This window comes from Watersipora subatra, chromosome 2, assembly GCF_963576615.1.
Source record: "Watersipora subatra chromosome 2, tzWatSuba1.1, whole genome shotgun sequence".
NCBI classification, from domain to species: Eukaryota; Metazoa; Bryozoa; class Gymnolaemata; order Cheilostomatida; family Watersiporidae; genus Watersipora; species Watersipora subatra.
This window is the reverse complement of record NC_088709.1, coordinates 76,288,747-76,297,168: the sequence shown is the minus strand read 5'-3', so window position 1 is coordinate 76,297,168 and position 8,422 is coordinate 76,288,747. Positions and strand designations below refer to the sequence as shown.

General features: G+C 41.5%; 1 pseudogene; it reads right to left on the bottom strand.

Annotated features, from left to right (window-relative positions):
• Nucleotides 1-2,654: 2,654 nt before the first annotated feature.
• LOC137388576 (uncharacterized) lies at nucleotides 2,655-4,592 on the bottom strand (annotated as a pseudogene).
• Nucleotides 4,593-8,422: the final 3,830 nt, after the last annotated feature.

Genomic DNA, 8,422 nt, shown 5'->3' with positions numbered 1-8,422 from the left:
TATAAGCCTATTTAAATATGTTACTAAGTCTTTGTAAGTTGTCGACAGTATCTTAAAACTTACCCATCTGATCAGATTATGCCCAAATAGACAGAATAATTTGACCGAAAATTGCCACAAAACACAGCCCCCCAGCATGTGTATATTACACAGTGGCTTGCCATTTTACTTCTAATATTGCACTTCTCCTATTGCGGGGGAGAGATATAAACATATAATCTTTGCCTTTCATTATTGCTGTTTGTTGTACATAATAACACCCAGTACATTGTTTAATGTATTCATTTATACGTGAATTATCATTAGAAGTGCACAGGGAGCTTCTTGACTGTTTGCTGTGCTAGACTAGACTAATTTATTTCCCTGAAAGGTTTTGTCACAAACAAGTCAGCACTGAATCAGACGACACACAATAAGAGAAACAATGTTATAGATTGCCACACTGAAAGCATATCAAAGAAACATTTCTGCACTAGCTTGTAAAAACTATTGATTCACATAATGTGTTGCATCAGCTGACATACAGGTGTGATGATCATGAATAATCAAAGAATACAAACATTGGTACATTACATCCCTTACTAATTTTACAGGCATTAAGTCCTGTTGTGACATAAATCAGACAGCTACATTTATGTAAGCAATTTTTTGAAAAAAAAACATCAATTGAACAAAGCTAATTTGTAACACACAGAGTAAAATTATTTAATCAGAATAAAATGAGACTAGCTATAAAGTATCCTAGGGCTAATAAGATTTCAGCTTCAAATTCCACAAGGTCTAACTGTAATCTGTTTAATGTACCCTAATATCCCCATATCTCTCTGGTGGGTGACGTGGTCGGGTAGAGTCATGGTTAGGAGCCAGTGTAATAGAACAGTTAGCCCTGTTGGCCTCCCGTAAGGTACTTTGGTTACCAGGGCCCAGTTGGAATGCGTCAGGCAAAACTTTGACAAAAGTGGAGTTTCAACGTGTTTGTTTCCCACTCTCATCCCTAACAATTATTTCAGACCCTTCTTTAGCCACAACTGTTTTGGGGTTTGATTCAAAATTACCATAAAGCTTTTCCCCTTTCTCTTTTCTCATTAAAACCTGATCTCCGATCTCAATATCCTTACTGGATAAAAGCTTATCTACATTTTCTTTGTTTACATGCTTAGCTCTTGCATCAAAATCAGCTGCTTTCTCAAACACAGTTGGATCAGTTTCACCGCACAAGCCAGGAAGTTTAGTTCTCATTTCACCACCACCAAACAGAAGGCTAATGGTGCCCTACCTGTGCTGCTGTGTGGTGTTGATCTGTATGCCATGGAAAAATCCCTCAAAGCCTTGCCTAAATTTTCCTTTTTACCATGTGCAACTTTCAAGGATTTGAGAATCGTACGATTTACCCTTTCTACCTCTCCATTTGCCTGAGGCCACAATGGGGTAGTTGGTATCCATTTTATATTACACGTCTGTAAATAATCTGTAACTCTGCCGATATAAACTGAGGACCATTATCCGTTCTCAGAGTCTCACAGTACCCAAACCTAGCAAACACGGTGTCTAGAAACTCAATGATCCTTGCAGACTTGGTAGAGCCTAGAAATGCACATTCAAAATATCGAGAGTAATAGTCGGCTCTGGCTGAGATACCGTCGTACACTCAATGCATTTCCTACAATAGCTTTCTGCTATTCTGTCAATACCTGGCCACCACACTTTGGTTCGTAGCCTCTGCTTGGTTATTACAATACCCTGATGACCTTCATGAGCGAGTTCCACAGCCTTCTCTCTCAAACTTCTTGGTATAACAATCCTCTTACCTTTCAGTACGACACCCTGAACCTCACTAAGCTCAATAGACACACTTTTGAACGAGGAAGGACAACTCCCAAAATCATTGCTATAAATGGCCTGTTTCAAATGCTTGATTTCCTCACATTGATTAAACTGGTCAACGACTTCCTCCCATGTCATAGCTTTCGGAACAGAGTCACAAGCTGTGTATTCCATATAACTCTCACTTGTAACATTGCTAATAAATGGAGAATCACCAACCCAGCTCACCATCCTAGCCAATGGATCTGCTATGTTTGATTTGCCACTTTGATACACCACGTTGAACCTAAATGACTGCAACCTCAATGCCCATCGCTCTATCCTAGGCACTGGCTTAGAACAAGGATTGTTGAGAATAAACTGCAAAGCCTTGTGATCAGTTATCAGCTCAAACTCTGTGCCCAACAAATATAGCCTGAAATGTTCACACGCCCACACCAATGAGAGTGCCTCACGCTCAGTTTGGCTGTCACGCTTCTCGATATCAGAAGGTGATCTATGACCGTAAGCAATCACCTGGTTAACCCCATGCTGTGTTTGTACAAGCACTGCCCCTAAAGCAAATGGAGATGCATCAGCAATTAAATTTGTCTTAGCATTAGCATCATAATGCGCCAGTGTCTCTGCATTGCTCATCAAGTGTTTGATCTTATCAAACACTTTCCTTTGCTAACTTGCCCATCGAAACACAACATTCTTATGCATCAATCTCCGTATAGGCTCTGACACAGTTGCAAGATCAGGAAGAAAGCGGCCCACAAAGTTCACCAGACCCATAAAACCTCTACACTCAGTTGCATTCTGTGGGGCTTTGAAATTAACTACCGCTTCTACTTTCTCAGGATCTGCCAATATACCTTTATCTGAGACAACAAAACTTAGAAACTTGACCTTGCTACAACGGAATTGGCCTTTCTTCGCGTTCAAGGTTATACCAACGTCTCTGAGTCGCTCAAGCAGAGCCTTCAACCTTATATCATGTTCCTCTACCAAACTAGCTTTTAAGAAGATATCATCAGCCATGTTTTGTACACCTTCTAGACCTGACAAAACCTGCTGGATGATATACTGAAAACATTTCGGGCTAGCATTGACTCCCATTGTCAACCGCTTGTAACGATACAGGCCAAATGGAGCGAAGAAAGTGGTAATATCCCTGGATTCTTTCTCTAATTCTACCTGATTAAATCCCTGATTCATATCTAAACGAGAGAAAACCTTCCCTCTCTCTAAATTAGCAAGCATTTCCTTGATTGTGGGAATGGGGTGGCGTTCACGCGTAATTGCCTTATTTGCCCTTTGCATGTCAACCGTTACCCTAATGTCACCATTGTCTTTAGGTACACGCACCAGGGGACTGCTCCACCGGGACGGGACATCAACAACCTGCTCTATGACATCCTCACCCACCATAGCATCTAATTTCCTACGTAACCCCTCCCTGACTCCAAAAGAAGTTCTCCTAAGAAGTTGAGCTACTGGCTCTACTGTAGGGTCTATGTGGAATTTGACCTGATTTCCTACCAGCTTACCCAAACCTTGGAAAACTGTCGGAAAACTTTTAATTATGTCATCAGAATTGCCAGGCCAAATGTTACTCAAAACATTATCACTATATGACACTAAAAACAGACTAACAGCTGTTTCATGTGATAACAAGCATTTAGCCACACCATTGTAAGCATAGAAAATAGCACGTGCCATTTCATGACCACATTGAACATTAGCGCTGAATGACCCACACAAATCTAATTTTCTCTTGCTGCCATAGCCAAAAAGATTGTCATCATCAGTGACAGCTTGCAGTGAGGTGCTATGCGTGGACTTTAGCTTATTATAAGTGTCAACACTAATAATATTGCTGCAGGCTCCAGTATCAAGAATGAATGGAATTCTCTCACCCATAATGTTGATGTAGCATCGAGGCATCTTACTTCCAATATGCTGAATGGCATACATGTCGCCATCGCTTGACTCGGGGTTGTTTACTGCGAACACGGTAATAGACCTTTTGGGTTTTCCATTACAGAATTTAGATCCCGCAGTGTCCTTTTTTTGTGGCATGTGTTACAGTTACGGTGCAGGGCTGGACAATCTGTACTGCTGCTAAGATGTTTCTCACTCATACACCGGAAACATGCTTTCTTCTTAACAGTAAAACTAGAAGTAGATGATTTCTTACCGTGCCTCCTTTGCTTCCTTACAGTTGAGACATCGACTGCAGGCGGGGTGGTGACACTCATCGAGTCTAATTTCTCCTCAATTCCCACTTGTCGAGCTATGGCTACCACTTCGGAAAGGTCTGCTTGTCTGTCAGCTAGCATTGCTGAAATCCTGTCCCGAACTGTCTTACTATTGACACCTATCCGGAACTGTTCTCGCAGATTTTCTTCCAAATTAGCTTGAAACTCACACGTTCGAGCTTGAGATCGTAGTTTCAGCACAAACTCTGAAACTGACTTTGATAGACTTCTTTTCACCTCTCTGAATTTCGCCCGTTCCATCATCTTGTTTGTTGTTGCTCCAAAATGCCTTCACAGCAGCTCAATTAAATCCTCTGCATCCACTTCTTTTGGCTTCCTTGGTGCAGTTAGGCAGGCCAGCGTTTCGTATTGCTTTTCTGACAGTCTCATGATGAGCACATGTTTTTTCTTGTCCGGTTTGGTTCCATGAAACGCATAATAACTGTCCAATTTTTCCAAATATGTCTCCACCTTCCCACCAAACACTGGAACCACTGACGCTGTGGTTGCACCTGTTGCTGCCATTTTTACCAGTCTAGCGTAAAAACTTTTTCCTTCGTCGCAAATTTAATGTATTCATTTATACGTTGATTATCATTAGAAGTGCACAGGGAGCTTCTTGACTGTTTGCTGTGCTAAACTAGACTAATTTATTTCACTGAAAGATTTTGTCACAAAAAAGTCAGCAATGAATCAGACGACACACAATAAGAGAAACAATATTATAATTGCCACACTGAAAGCATAACACAGAAACCTTTCTGCACTAGTTTGTAAAAACTGTTGATTCACATAATGTGTTGCATCAGCTGACATACAGGTGTGATGATCATGAATAATCAAAGAATACAACCCTTGGTACATTACACATTGCAGCTGCTGTACCATTGCAGTTATCCTATTGCACTGCAGTGCTATTTGACTGCTAATATTGCATTTCCCAACCATCAGTACCTTTTCTTTTTTCTAATATCACCTTGGTTGTGGGCTGTATGACAGGGAATTTTTAGTGTTGATAAAATTTATTATCAATAAAATCTACTATATAAACTACATATATGGCTTCTCGCCTTTCCAACGTAAGGCATTAAATCTGGAGCATTTTTGGACATTCGTCCCATAGAAAAATTTGGCCCTATACTGTGTTGCAGGACTGTAGTCAAGTGCGAAGTTTTCTGCCCATACACGGCGCCTGGTAGCATCTGCTGTAGTTAGTGCATCTTGCTGTTGTCGCCGTTTCATCTGCTCTGAAAATTCAGCTTGCCGAGCAGCTGTTGGAGCTAGTACATCATGTTCTCGTCGCCGCCGCATCTGCTCGGAGGTTTCTGCCCGTCTGACCGCTGTAGCGGCTGCTCTAAGCCGTTTGAGTTGCTGCTGGATCAGCTCAGCAGTCTCTGCACTTCTAGCAGCTGCAGCATCTATTCTGGCTTGCTCTCAATGTACCTGTGTTTGTTCAGCGGTTTCTGCTCTTCTAGCAGCTGCTATTCTGTTTTGTTGTAAGAGTAGCTGTGTTTGCCCTGCAGTTTCTGCACTTCTAGCAAATTCAGTAGCTATTATGTTTTGTTGTAGGTGTAGCTGTGTTTGCTCTGCAGTGTGTGCACTTTTAGCAGCTGCAGTAGCAGTTTTGTTTTGTTGTGGGCGTAGCTGTGTTTGCTCTGCAGTTTCTGCTCGTCTAGCTGCTGCTTTGCGAATTCGGTCTCTTTCTCTATGGGAATCAATCTGTTCTTGCGTTTGGTCAGTATGCTTTTTGGGAGGCATTGTACTGCTTCAAGCGTTTCTAAAAGTGAATAAGATGATGTGCTTTTTTGTAATATACGCTGCTCGCTTTCTTCTCACCGTCACCTATCGCAACGCTCGGAGTGCCCGTGCAAGTTCTGTGGTAGCTGTAGTTCTGTGAGACTCGTAGCTAGAAAAAAGTAAAAGTAAGTCAGCTGCAGAAGGAAATGAACATGCTTACTATCACGAACGGTTGCAAATCCCACGTTTAAGTAATGGAGGTGGCAATTCATAGACAATAGAACATTGAATGAGAAGTACTAACCTTTTCGATGTAGAAATTTAATAGGTAAAGCGCAGTAGCAATACCCATGCAAGTTTTGTTGTAGCTGTAGTTCTGTCGTACTCGTAGCTTGAAACGCAAAAGTAACTCAGCTGCGGAAAGAAATGAACATGCTTACTATCACGAATAGTTGCCAATCCAACGCTTTTAAGTAGAGGAGGTGTGGCAATTTATAGATTGATGACATTATAGCTGATTCAGATTCAGAGTTGTTTTGTGATTACACAGATAATTAAAATAGCAATAACAAAACTGACTCTGATGGTAGTAAAAGTATCAGTTTTGTAAGAATAAGGAACATTTTAGAGGATCGTTTTAGCTTCATAGCCTCACATCGCTTTAGTATGTAAGGCTATGCACAAAGTATAGATACAATGAATTTTTTGTATAGCAGAGTTTTTTACATGTTGGCAAAATCTACGATATAACCAAAACAAACATTCTAGATAGAGTTTCAAATTGAAAAAATATCATAAAGCATTATCGGCCAAATGGCTGGCAGTAGGCCGATAGCTAAATTTGTACATGGATGGAAGTGAAAGGGTTATGTAGTGTAGGTGTGGCAATTCATAGGCAATACAACATTGAATAAGAAGTACTAACCTTTTCGATGTAGAAATTTAGTAGGTAAAACGCAGTAGCAGCATCTGTGCAAGTTCTGTAGTAGCTGTCGTTCTGTAGTACTCGTAGCTGGAAAAAAAGTAAAAGTAACTCAGCAGCAGAAGGAAATGACAATTTTTACTATCACAAACAGTGGCAAATCCAACGTTTTCAACCCTTTCACTGAAGTAGACTCATTTATGCGTTTTCTATGGTCGACCGCCATAGACACATTTTGGCCACTTTCTCAGTAATTGCTAGTAACTGAATTTTATTATTCGTTAATAACATAGCCAACAATCTTTAAGACTTTTATGGTAGTGACAGTGTTGTCCAAAGATTTCTCTATAAAATTAGCTTAAGCTTTAATTTTAAATCTCTGTTTAAGAATTTCCAACTTAAAAACAATCATTTTTTGTGTAAGTTTTGAAAGTGCCGCCGAGTTAGAAAACAATTACTTATGTTGATGACATTATAGCCGATTCAGATTTTTGTGGTTACACAGATAATTAAAATGCACAAAGTATAGATACAGCACAGTGCTGTACAATGAATTTTTTGCATAGCAGTGCTTGTTAATATGTTGGCAAAATGAAATATATAACCAAAACAAATGTTCTAGATGGAGTTTCAAGTTGAAAAAATATCATGAAGCAATATCGGCAAAGTGGCTGTCCTTTGCGAGACAGGGCACCAAGGCACCTGAGTGGAAGGCATAGTCCTTACTTTGAGAGGACTCATGACTGACTCTTCTAGGTGTAGTGTTTGGAACGTGTTCTGGGTAGCTGGGAGGGGGGGTGGCTTGGGGTGGAGTTCTGGGTTGGCCTGACTTTTTTGGATAGGTCTATCTGGGTGAGGCCTTGGCTGAATCAGTACTTCGTTTTTTCTTGGTTTCTGCAGAGGCCTTATTGCAGCTAGTAGTGGGTGCCACTGCTGCGGCCTTTTTTCATTTCTCGACTCCTTTTTCCTCTGACTGGAGCACTCCTTTCGAAGATGTCCCATGCCTCCACATCCTCAACACATGGCAAGCTTACTTTCTGGAGGCTCTGTTGGCTGGTTTTGCAGCTGTTTGACCTGTTCCACCAGCTGCTTTACTGTGGATAGCAGTACAATCAAGATGTCTTGTTCAACACTGCGTACTGCACCATGTCCTGTATTGGCCTCCAAGTTTTCTACAGCCCAGACGGCTCTGCCCAGACTCAAATCTCTAGAATTGATCTGAAGAAATTCTCTTTCAGCTCGTACTGCATCCGAGAAAGTCTCCGTGGGTACCGCTAGGAGCTGCCGCTGTAGGGTGGGATAGTTTAGGGAGTTTGAAAAATACTCCTTTACCATGTTACTTCTGAACGGTTCGGGCAGTTCAGCATTGGCTATTTGGACTAGCTGTTCAATTTCCGTTGCATGTTCCTGCAGGGAGGTTTGGGTTTCTTTTTTCAAACTGCTCAACTCTGCTCTGGCTTGTCGGGGAGATAGTCCAAATCGGGCTTGGATGGCTTCAAAGATGGCTGCCACCCCGACTGCCCTTCCGCAGGACTCTGCCTCTCCCTTCAAAGCCTCTCTGAGGTGCAGTGTGCTGGCCCCTTGGCCTACCTATTTGCAGCTGCGGTTTCTTTAAATCTAGTACTGAAATATTCTGGGTCTCCAGCACAGTTCAAAACGTATAATGACACTTTGAACTGGAAGGCCGGTTCTGGGT